The sequence below is a fragment of the Balaenoptera acutorostrata genome, chromosome X, assembly GCF_949987535.1.
Source record: "Balaenoptera acutorostrata chromosome X, mBalAcu1.1, whole genome shotgun sequence".
Classification (NCBI taxonomy): Eukaryota; Metazoa; Chordata; class Mammalia; order Artiodactyla; family Balaenopteridae; genus Balaenoptera; species Balaenoptera acutorostrata.
The window spans coordinates 101,034,454-101,047,273 of record NC_080085.1 but is presented as its reverse complement, the minus strand read 5'-3'; positions in this window follow the sequence as shown (position 1 = coordinate 101,047,273).

The window sequence follows — 12,820 nt, the reverse complement described above, 5'->3', positions numbered from 1 at the left end:
TTGCAAAAGGACCCCTGGAACTCCTGGCCTGCTAGCTGTATAGGTTTATTAACCATTAAGTAATGTGACCCCAAATTTCTGAAATTGAATTTTTTGAAATTGAATTTTTTGAAATGGCTCTCTCTCTTTATTTTTGTTTTGCATTATGATAGAGTTTTAAGGTACTGAATATTTCCCAAATGCTTGGTATATACAGAGTGCCTTAAGCCATGGTCCCCCTCTTGGCCATCTGTCATCTGCCACCTAGGGCTGCCCTAGCCCCTTACTTTGAAACCCCTCCCCTGGGCTATCCCAGCAACTAAGGAATAATACCTTTTATATCAGGAGTTCCCTAGGATCCTACTCTTGGGTAAAAGTGAGTGAGGATGGCTTCATGGATATGTGTTCTGTGCAGTTACACAGGGCCCTACTCTTGGATGCTTGGAAGGGCCTCAGCCATGGTTTAATGATCTGTCACCATCTTGAAAATTTTAATCATGTTTGAAGAAGGGGCCCCATATTTTACTCTTTACTGTATCCTGTTATTTATGTAGCCACTCCTGAGAGCCAGCATCAGTTCTGATTTAGTTCTCAGGATGTACCATTGAAACATTTTGGACATCACCCGTGGTTTTTTATATCAGTAAATCAATAATTAGAACCTTAGAAATCACTCACCACCCACCCATGCATCCATTCATTTGTCCATCCTTCAATCCAGTTCAACATTCATTGCACAATACCATATTCCAGACACTGTGATAGTCACTAAAATAGCCATCCAGCCTGAGACAGTCATTTGCTTGAAGGGGAGAGAAGTGACATTTATTGAGTGTCTACTGTGAGTCAACTTCTATGCTAGGTGCTTTATATAACACTATTTCAATAGTCTTTCAATCCTCATCACAATCTGAGAGGTATATAAAGTGCCCATGTTATAAATAAGGAAAAACTTAGGTTAAATAATACATTTAAAGTGTTAAAGCTAGAATGGGAATTCATTATTATTTCCATGCTCTGAACAGTCCTAGGTTCATTCACTCTAAAAATAAGTTATTTGAAAAAGCACTCCTAGATTGGTGGCATGAGGAGCTCGATGGAGCCTCTCTATGAGCAAAACAACCATAACTGGTAAAAATTATTTTAAAAAAATAAATATTTGAAGTATCTAGAAATTGCTCTAAAAGCCTACAGCAAATGGAGAAACATTTACTCAAGAAAATCTGGTAAATCTTGGTAAGATCAGCTAGAGTCTATGGCGTTTGAACCATGAACTATTCCCTACCTCCCACCTTTCCCAGCTCAGTGCAATGGGAACTCTATTCCAGGTGGGTGTAGCTAATAACACAGGACTTGCTCTTTTTCCAGATTTCAGTTTAAGACAATGATTTCTCCCCAGGAGGGGTTGGCCACCAGCATTCTTTATCCTTCCCAGCTCTGTTGCAGAAGCTCTTTTCCAGGCAAGAGAGATCGGAGGCTCCCTTCCTCCACCCAGCTCACATGCATAGGACAGAAACTCTACACCAGGCATAGTAAGCTGAGAATACTAGGCTTCAATAATCTTCACACCAGTTTCCCTGTAGGGCAGAGGTTCCATTCTGTGAGAGACAAACCAAGAAGACCAGCGATGCCCCATCCCCTCCTGCCTCCCAGCCTAGAGTCTTGCTTGTAACGCGTGGCACTGCAAGAGTAAAAGTTCCTGCCCCCATCTCTGGAGCAGTAGCACAGAGGTTCTGCAAAGGGTGAGAGTCAGGCCATAAGAACAGAGAGCTGTGTAGCTCTCCCCGACTTTATTTGGAATAGAGACTGAGGAAGTTCAAGTCTAAGGGTGCTGTAAAGAAATGCAGATTTTGCTGGTGAGGAAACATAACACAAAAAGGCAGAAGAGGAGATAGAGCTATATAACATTTCTATATGTCACTGTCTTTAAGTTAGTATAAATCTGAAGTAGATCTAATAAGTTAAGCTGTATACTGAAAGTCCACTTAACCACTAAGAAAATAAATATAAATACAGAGAACAATCTTTAAAGTAATTCAAATGCTACACTGAAAACATTTACAAAATGAAGGCAATAAAGCGGAAAAAGAAAGAGAAAAACATGAGTCAGAAAAAACAAAAAGTAAAATGACAGTCATAAATTCAATCATATTAATAATGACATAAAAGAAGGCTATATGAGGGCTATATGTACTCATTATTTCCCAGTTCCTCTCATTGGACAAGAGTTTGGGAAATGTACATGTGAGTGTGTACGCATGCGTGTGTGTATCCTCCTTATATACCTCAGGCTCTGCTATCACAAAATGCTGGATTGTCCCCAACCCATGTGAATAACTTTCGCAACCTGCTCAGACTCTCTGACACCCCACTCCAGGCCACCCTTTCACAAACATGCCCCCCTTACCCTGCTTGGGCTTTGATATTTTGTGCTGGGACTCCCCCATGTGCAGACACTCTCCTTGTTCCACTCAGCCTCTAACTGCCCACACAGGGATACCCCACCTCCATGCATGGATGCCTTCCTCACCTTGCTTGGCCGCTAACTTTCTACACTAGCCTGCCTCCCCTTTTTGGATTTCCTCTTCTCTGGACTTAGGCTCTTACTCTGCATGCCAGGCCAGCCTCCTATTTAATATCCTCCTGACTAAACTGACTTCTTGTGTCAAGCTGCTCGGCTCTGTGAATGCCTCTTAATCACACTTGGCCACTGACTGCCCATGACAAGTCCTAGTGTGGTCATCCTGTTTACCCTGCTCACGTTCTGACATCTCATACTACACACCTCCCTCCCCTGCTTTTGTGGATCTTATCACCTCACCCTATTTGAGTTCTGACTCCCCATACTAGGCTACTCTGACTGCATGGGTATTCTCTTCACCCCCACTTCACCTCTAACATATCACTCTGGGTCACTATGGTTCCACTCCTCCCTGTCATGGATGCCTATCTTGATCTATCTCACCTAATTGCTTTACGATGAGTTGCTCAGCAAGAGGAAGAAGGGGAAGGAAGGGGGGTCTTGAATCTGGAAGGACAAGTGGGCATTGCCAATCAAAGATAGATAAAGGGTATTTTGGGTAGGGAACTTATTGTGAATTATGAGGTATAGAAAAATAAGTTTTCAAGCTTATATTTTTGCCAGAAGGTTACTAAATAATTGCATCACAATTGGTTGAACAAACTCTCTTCTCCCGATGCAAAATGACACCTTCTACCTTTATCATATACTTAATTTGTATGCGTATGTGTGTGTGTGTGTGTGTGTGTGTGTGTGTGTGTGTGTGTGTGTATCTTAGTCCGCTTGGGATGCTATAACAAAATACCACACACTGGGTTACTTATGAACAACAGAAATTTATTTCTCACAGTTCTGGAGGCTAGAGGTATAAAATCAGGGTACCAGCATGGCCAAGTGAGGGCCCTTTTCTGAGTTGCCGACTTCTTTTGTATTCTCACATGGTGAAATGGGGCTAGGGAGCTCTGTGGATTCTCTCTTGTAAGAGCATTAATCCCCATTCTTGAGGGCTCCACCCTCATGACCTAAGCATCTCCCAAAGGCCCCACCTCCTAATATTATCACACTGGACATTAGGTTTTCAACATGAACTTTGTGGGGACACAAACATTCAGACAAGAGCTGTGTGTGTGTGTGTCTGTGTGTGTGTGTGTAGTTGAGTTTATTTCTGGGCTCTCTTCTTGCCTAGTGAGCTGTAAGTCTAACCATGTACCAGTACTAGTCATGTACCAGTACTTCTCTATTTAACTATGTAGTCTAATAATATGCTTTAATATCTAGTAAGGATAGCCCTCCATGCTCATTAGTCTTCTTTTTCAGAAATTTCCTGCCTCTTCTTAAATGTTTATTTTTCCACATATATTTTAGAATTCGCTTGTTTTATTCCCCACACCAATCATATTGGTATTTTTGTTGAGATCTCATCATAATTATAGAATAATTTGTGGGAGAATTGATATCCGTACAAAATTTTTTCAATCCAAAAAAATAGATATCTTTCCATTTTGTCAGGTATTATATTGTGTTTTTCAGTAGCATTTCAGAGTTGTCTTCAAATAGCTATTGCATGTTTCTTGTTAAATATATTCCTAAGTAATTATCTGTTTGTAGCTTTTGTAAACGGTGTCTTCCATTATAAATGTAATTGGTTGTTAGTATATAGGAACACTTTGTTTTATATATTGTTATTTTTACCCAGCCATCTTGCTCAATTCCTTTAAAGTACAGTTGTCCCTCATTATCTGTGGGAGATTAGTTCCAGGACATCCCGCCCCCACCACAGCAGATACCAAAATCCACAGATGCTCAGGTCCCTTATATAAAGTATCATAGTATTTTAGTTTTTGCATATAACCTACACACATCTTCCCATATACTTTAAATCATCTCTAGATTATTTATAATACCTAATACAATGTAAATGGTATGTAAATAGTTGTAAATACAATGTAAATGATATGTAAATAGTTGTAAATACAATGTAAATTCTATGTAAATAGTTGCCAGCACATCATAAATTCAAGTTTTGCTTTTTGGAACTTTCTGGAGTTTTGTTTTTTTTTTTTAATCCACACTTAGTTGAATCCTCGGATGCGAAACCCATGGATAGGAAAGGCCAACCGTATATAATAATTTTCTCTTGGGGTCTCCAGATATACGATTATGTCATCAGCAAGTAATGCTAATGTTACCTCCATCACTCTAGTTTTTAAAAATAAACTTAAAAAAATCTTAGAACAATTTTAGATTTACAAAAAAAAGCAAAGATAGTACAGAGAGTTCCCATATATCACACATATTATTATTAACTAGAGTCCCTACTTTATTTCTAAGATTTTTCCTACTAAGATTTCCTTAGTTTTTACCTAATGTCCTTTTTCTGTTCCAGGAACCCATCCCAGATCCCACATTACATTTAGTAACCATGTCTCCTTAGGCTCCTCTTGGCTGTGACAATTTCTCAGGCTTTCCTTATTTTTTATGACCTTGATAGTTTTGAGGAGTACTAGTCAGGTATTTTATAAAATGTCCCTCAACTTGGATTTGTCTGATGTTTTTCCTATTAGCCTGGGACTATGGATTTGGGGGGAGGAAGACCACAGAGGAGGAGTGTCCTTTTCATCGAATGATACCAAGGTTACATACTATCAACATGACTTGTCCCTGTTAATGTTGACCTTGACCACTTGGCTGAAGTAGAGTTTGTCAGGTTATTCCACTGTAAAGTTACTCTTTTTCTCCCTCTCCATATTGTTGTATTTTGGGGGAAGGAAGTCACTCTGTGTAGCTCAATCTTAAGGAATAGGGAGTTATACTCCACCTCCCTGAGAGCAGAATTACCTACATAATTTATCTGGAGTTCTTCTGCATGGGAAATTGGTCTACTCTCTCACGTTTGTTTATTCAATCATTTATTTCTATCAGTGTGAACTCATAGATATTTATTTTATACTTTGGGGTCTAATCCAATATTACTTTATTTATTGTGTTGCTCATATTGTTACAGCTTTGGCCATTGGGAGGTCTTTCCTGTCTTCTTTGACATAACCCCATCACTGTGGGTTTTTTTTTATTTTTTAGCACTTCCTTACTTTTTTTTTTTTTTTTTTTTTTTTTTATAAATTTATTTATTTATTTATTTATGGCTGTGTTGGGTCTTCGTTTCTGTGCGAGGGCTTTCTCCAGTTGCGGCGAGCGGGGGCCACTCTTCATCGTGGTGCGCGGGCCTCTCACTATCGCGGCCTCTCGTTGTGGGGCACAGGCTCCAGACGCGCAGGCTCAGTAGTTGTGGCTCACGGGCCCAGTTGCTCCGCGGCATGTGGGATCTTCCCAGACCAGGGCTCGAACCCGTGCCGCCTGCATTGGCAGGCAGATTCTCAACCACTGCGCCACCAGGGAAGCCCCTTCCTTACTTTTTGACACAATAAGATCCTCCAGGCTCATCTTCTATATTTCCTCTCTGAGCCCTAGAATCAGCAATTTCTCCAAGAAGCCTGGCTACTTTTATTGGAAAATAGTATTAGGAACCAAGATCTGTGCTTATTTCTATGTTGTTGTTTCTTTCAGATTTTGGGAGTATCATTTCTTTTAGACCATTTCAGCTAACAGAACAAAGAAATATATGTGTATATACTCATATCTCATAATCATATCATATACTCAAATCATATTAGTTACATACACAGATATCTATAAATATTTCTATATATAAATATTTCTGTTTAAAAGTTATACTGATATATCCAACAGTAATACATTACCACGTGAATCACTTTGCTATCTATAACCTCCCACTCCAACAGTGAGAAACCTGTCTCCCAGCATCTGCCATCTATTTAATTAGTTGTTAAGTTCAAGTATACATGTATAACAATATCAGGATTGTTAACCTGTACCCCCATGAGAAAGAATATTATCAACTAGAGTACAGTGCTTTTTTCTTTCGCTTTTAGTCTTACAAACTCTGATCATTTCCCAAGTTACTTGTCAGCACCGTTTTCCTCCACCCCTTAGTGAGGTTGTTTCATACATTTGTAATATAGTTAGATTGTTTAGTCAAATTCTGCATTCCATTCTCGATGTCAAAATATTTTTTTTCATATGCGTACATTAAGATTCACTTTTTGTGCTGTAAAGTTCTATGGGTTTTGACAAATGTGTAATGTCATGTATTTACCATAACATCATACAGAATAGTTTCACTGCCCTGAAAAATCCTCTATGCTACACCTGAACCCCTGGCAACCACTGATATTTTTATTTATAGCTTTACCTTTTCCAGAATGTCATATAATTGATATCATGCAGTGTATAGCCTTTTTCAGACTAGCTTATTTTACTTAGCAACATGCATTCAAGTTTCATCCATCTCTTTTCATGATTTGATAGCTCATTTCTTTTTATTCCTGAATAATAATCTGTTATATTGATGTACCATAGTTTGCTTATCCATTCAGCTATTAAAGAACATCTTGGTTGCTTCCAGTTTGTGTGTGTATGTGTGTGTGTGTATGTGTGGGTGAGAGAGAGATTATGAATAAAGCTGGTATAAAGTTTGTGTGCATGTTCTTGTGTGGGTATTAGCTTTCACATCAGTTGGTTAAATATCTAGGAGCATAACTGCTAGATCATATGGTAAGACAATGTTTAGCTATGTAAGAAATTGCTTCCAGAGTGACTGTACCATTTTGCATTCCCACTAACAATGAATGAGAGTTCCTGTTGCTCCTCATCTTTGCCAGTAATTGGTATTGTCAGATTTTTGGATTTGACCATTCCAATAAGTGTGTAGTGGTATCTCATTTTAATTCACAAGTATACTTTAAAAAGTTATCTTATTTCCATATTTCCACTGTAGCATTTACATTGTGTTTTATTACCATAATTTCCACAGGTGCTTTATCTTTAATCTTATGTTTAAATAGATCCACTGCTCAACAAAACTTCTGCTGCTGTTTATACCATCAGTTCTTACTTTGCTAAATTTGTCCTCTAATAATTTTTTTCATTTCTATTGGAAAATATTTATTTCTAATTGAACAACACTGTCCACATTTTCTTTTCCTGAGTACTGCTTTGTCCGCTAATGTTTAATGCTTCTACACAAAAGTTTAAGTTCAGCATGAACTTCTCCCACTTTTTATTGTTTGTTTTGTTTTTTGTCTGAGTGTCCAAAGGAGTCTTTCTGTTTCTGAAATCCAGGAACTTTACTAGGATAATGTCTTAATGTCTGTTTTTCTTGGAATGTCATGTGTTCTTTAACATATAAATTCAAATATTTCTTTGAATTTAAGGAAATTTCCTAGTATCAAGCTCTTGAACAATTTTTTCTCATCTAATTTGTCCTTCCCTTTTTCTGGGAAACCAATTATGTATGTGTTGGATCTCCTAGTTATGTCTTAAAAAGTCAACAGTTTCTTTCTAATTCTTTTAAATTCTTTTCCATTTTTTAAAAACCACTTTTCTCAGGTCAGTCTTCCTATTTCTTTCAGTGATTTTAATTATGTTTCTTTTCCTTTTTGCTGCTTCCGAAATAGCCTTAATTTCTGTGATAGTTTAATTTTTTTCTTCTACTTTCCTGAACTTTTCCAACTCATTTCAATCTTCTTCTGTCATCTTAACCTTTCTTGAGAATTTTATTTTGTGTCCTTTATTTTTTTTAAAGACAAGGTGTTTTTTCCATTCACGTCTTTGAATTCTTAACTATATGTTTGGTCATGATTTGCCCCTGTTTCACAGCAATATGTTTTAGTGAATGCTGTTCATCTACTATTTGTTTACCTTTTTCTTCTTTTTTTTTCTTGTAGCATATTTGCTACATATATGGTTCCTTTAAAATTATAATTTGGAAGGTTCCCAAACTCCAAGAGGACAGGAGCTCCTTTGTTCAGGACGCTGCCCTATGTGTCTCTTCATCTGGCTGTTGGAAAACTGCTGTCAGGCAAGGAGTCTCCTCCATTCTGCCTTATTGTAATTGACCAAAAATCTGTTTCATGAAAGCCATCAAAAGACAAGAATCAAACGGTTCCTGGACCAGCATTTGTATCCAGAATTCAATTCTAATGGCACTGCTTTAGTTGTTAATTTCCATCACAGCTGTACATAATGGGCTTTCTCAGACTTCAATTCATGATTCCTGGGAGAGCTGTGAAAAAAAGAGAACCTGGTCTTGGTGCTCCAGCCTGATGTCAGGCCTGAGCCTCCAAGGTGGGAGAGCCAAGTTCAGGAGTTCAGGACATTGAACCACCAGAGACCTCCTGGACCCATGTAATATCAATTGACAAGAGCTCTCCCAGAAATCTCCATCTCAATGCTAAAAGACCCAGCTCCACCCAATGGCCAGCAAGTGCCAGTGCTGGATGCCCCATGCCAAACAACTAGCAAGACAGGAACACAACCCCACCCATCAGCAGAGAGGCTGCCTAAAATCATACTAAGTTCACAGACACTCCAAAACACACTGCCAGATGCGGCCCTGCCCACCAGAAAGACAAGATCCAGCCCTACCCACCAGAACACAGGCACCAGTCCCCTCCACCAGGAAGCCTACACAAGCCACTGAACCAACCTCACCCACTGGGGGCAGACACCAAAAACAACAGGAACTAATAACCTGGAGCCTGCAAAAAGGAGACCCCAAACAAAGTAAGTTAAACAAAATGAGAAGACAGAGAAATATGCAGCAGATGAAGGAGCAAGGTAAAAACCCACCAGACCAAACAAATGAAGAGGAAGTAGGCAGTCTACCTGAAAAAGAATTCAGAGTAATGATAGTAATGATGATCTAAAATCTTGGAAATAGAATGGAGAAAATACAAGAAACGTTTAACAAGTGCCTAGAAGAACTAAAGAGCAAACAAACAATGATGAACAACACAGTAAATGAAATTAGAAATTCTCTAGAAGGAATCAATAGCAGAATAACTGAGGCAGAAGAATGGATAAGTGACCTGGAAGATAAAATAGTGGAAATAACTACCACAGAGCAGAATAAAGAAAAAAGAATGAAAAGAATTGAGAACACTCTGAGAGACCTCTGGGACAACATTAAATGCACCAACATTCGAATTATAGGGCTCCCAGAAGAAGAAGAGAAAAAGAAAGGGACTGAGAAAATCTTTGAAGAGATTATGGTTGAAAACTTCCCTAACATGGGAAAGGAAATAGTCAGTCAAGTCCAGGAAGTGCAGAGAGTCTCATACAGGATAAATCCAAGGAGAAACATGCCAAGACACATATTAATCAAACTATCAAAAATTAAATACAAAGAAAACATATTAAAAGCAGCGAGGGAAAAACAACAAATAACATACAAGGGAATCCCCATAAGGTTAATGCTGATCTTTCAGCTAGAAGGGAGTGGAAGGACATAGTTAAAGTGATGAAAGGGAAAAACCAGCAACCAAGATTACTCTACCCAGCAAGGATCTCATTCAGATTTGACAGAGAAATTAAAACCTTTACAGACAAGCGAAAGTTAAGAGAATTCAGCACCACCAAACCAGCTTTACAACAAATGTTAAAGGAACTTCTCTAGGCAGGAAACACAAGAGAAGGAAAAGACCTACAAAAACAAACCCAAAGCAGTTAAGAAAATGGTAATAGGAACATACATATTGATAATTACCTTAAATGTAAGTGGATTAAATGCTCGAACCAAAAGACATAGACTGGCTGAATGGATACAAAAACAAGACCTGTATATAGGCTGTCTACAAGAGACTCACTTCAGACCCAGGGACACATACAGACTGAGAGTGAGGGTATGGAAAAGATATTCCGTGCAAATGGAAATCAAAAGAAAGCTGGAGTAGCAATTCTCATATCAGACAAAATAGACTTTAAAATAAAGACTATTACAAGAGACAAAGAAGGACACTACATAGTGATCAAGGGATCAATCCAAGAAGAAGATATAACAATTGTAAATATTTATGCACCCAACATAGGAGCACCTCAATACATAAGGCAAATGCTAACAGCCATAAAAGGGGAAATCGACAGTAACAATCATAGTAGGGGACTTTAACACCCCACTTTCACCAAGGGACGGATCATGCAAAATGAAAATAAATAAGGAAACACAAGCTTTAAATGACACATTAGACAAGTTGGACTTAATTGCTATTTATAGGACATTCCATTCAAAACCAACAGAATACACTTCCTTCTCAAGTGCTCATGGAACATTCTCCAGGATAGATCATATCCTGGGTCACAAATCAAGCCTTGGTGAATTTAAGAAAATTGAAATCAAATCAAGTATCTTTTCCGACCACAATGTTATGAGAGTAGATATCAATACAGGAAAAAAACTGTAAAAAATGCAAACACATGGAGGCTAAACAATACACTACTAAATAACCAAGAGATCACTGAAGAAATCTAAGGGAAATCTAAAAATACCTAGAAACAAAAAACAGTGAAAACCCGATGACGCAAAACCTATGGGATGCAGCAAAAGCAGTTCTAAGAGGGAAGTGTATAGCAATACAATCCTACCTCAAGAAACAAGAAAAATCTCAAATAAACAACCTAACCTTACACCTAAAGCAATTAGACAAAGAAGAACAAAAAAACCCAAAGTTAGCAGAATGAAAGAAATCATAAAGATCAGATCAGAAATAAATGAAAAAGAAATGAGAGAAACAATAGCAGAGGTCAATACAACTAAAAGCTGGTTCTTTGAGAAGATAAACAAAATTGATAAACCATTAGCCAGACTCATCAAGAAAAAAAGGAAGAAGACTCAAATCAATAGAATTAGAAATGAAAAAGGAGAAGTAAAAACTGACACTGCAGAAATACAAAGGATCATGAGAGATTACTACAAGCAACTCTATGCCAATAAAATGTACAACCTGGAAGAAACGGGCAAATTCTTAGAAAAGTACAACCTGCCGAGACTGAACCAGGAAGAAATAGAAAATATGAACAGACCAATCACAAGCACTGAAATTGAAACTGTGATTAAAATCTTCCAACAAACAAAAGCCCAGGACCAGATGGCTTCACAGGTGAATTCTATCAAACATTTAGAGAAGAGCTAACACCTATCCTTCTCAAACTCTTCCAAAATATTGCAGAGGGAGGAACACTCCCAAACTCATTCTACAAGGCCACCATCCCCCTGACACCAAAACCAGACAAAGATGTCGCAAGGAAAGAAAACTACAGGCCAATATCACTGATGAACATAGATGCAAAAATCCTCAACAAAATACTAGCAAACAGAATCCAACAACACATTAAAAGGATCATACACCATGATCAAATGGGGTTTACCCCAGCAATGCAGGGATTCTTCAATATATGCAAATCAATCAATGTGATACACCATATTAACAACTTGAAGGATAAAAACCATATGATCATCTCAATAGATGCAGAAAAAGCTTTCAACAAAATTCAACACCCATTTATGATAAAATCTCTCTAGAAAGTAGGTGTAGAGGGAACCTACTTCAACATAATAAAGGCCATATATGACAAACCCACAGCCAACATCATTCTCAATGGTGAAAAACTGAAACCATTTCCTGTAAGATCAGGAACATGACAAGGTTGCCCACTCTCACCACTATTATTCAACATAGTTTTAGAAGTTTTAGGCACAGCAATCAGAGAAGAAAAAGAAAAGTCATCCAAATTGAAAAAGAAGAAGTAAAGCTGTCACTGTTTCCAGATGACATGATACCATACACAGAGAATCCTACAAATGCTACCAGAAAGCTACTAGAGCTAATCAATGAATTTGGTAAAGTAGCAGGATACAAAATGAATGCACAGAAATCTCTTGCATTCCTATACACTAATGACGAACAATCTGAAAGAGAAATTAAGGAAACACTGCCATTTGCCATTGCAACAAAAAGAATAAAATACCTAGGAATAAACCTACCTAAGGAGGCAGAAGACCTGTACGCAGAAAACTATAAGACACTGATGAAAAAAATTAAAGACAATACAAAGAGATGGAGAGATACACCATGTTCTTGGATTGGAAGAATCAACATTGTGAAAATGACTATACTGCCCTAAGCAATCTACAGATTCAATGCAATCCCTGTCAAACTACCAATGGCATTTTTCACAGAACTAGAACAAAAAATTTCACAATCTGTATGGAAACACAAAGGACCCTGAATAGCCAAAGCAATCTTGTGAAAGGAAAACGGCACTGGAGAAATCAGGCTCCCTGATTTCAGCCTACACTACAAAGCTGCAGTAATCAAGACAGGATGGTACTGGCACAAAAACAGAAATATAGATCAATGGAACAGGATAGAAAGCCCAGAGATAAACCCACACACATACTGTCAC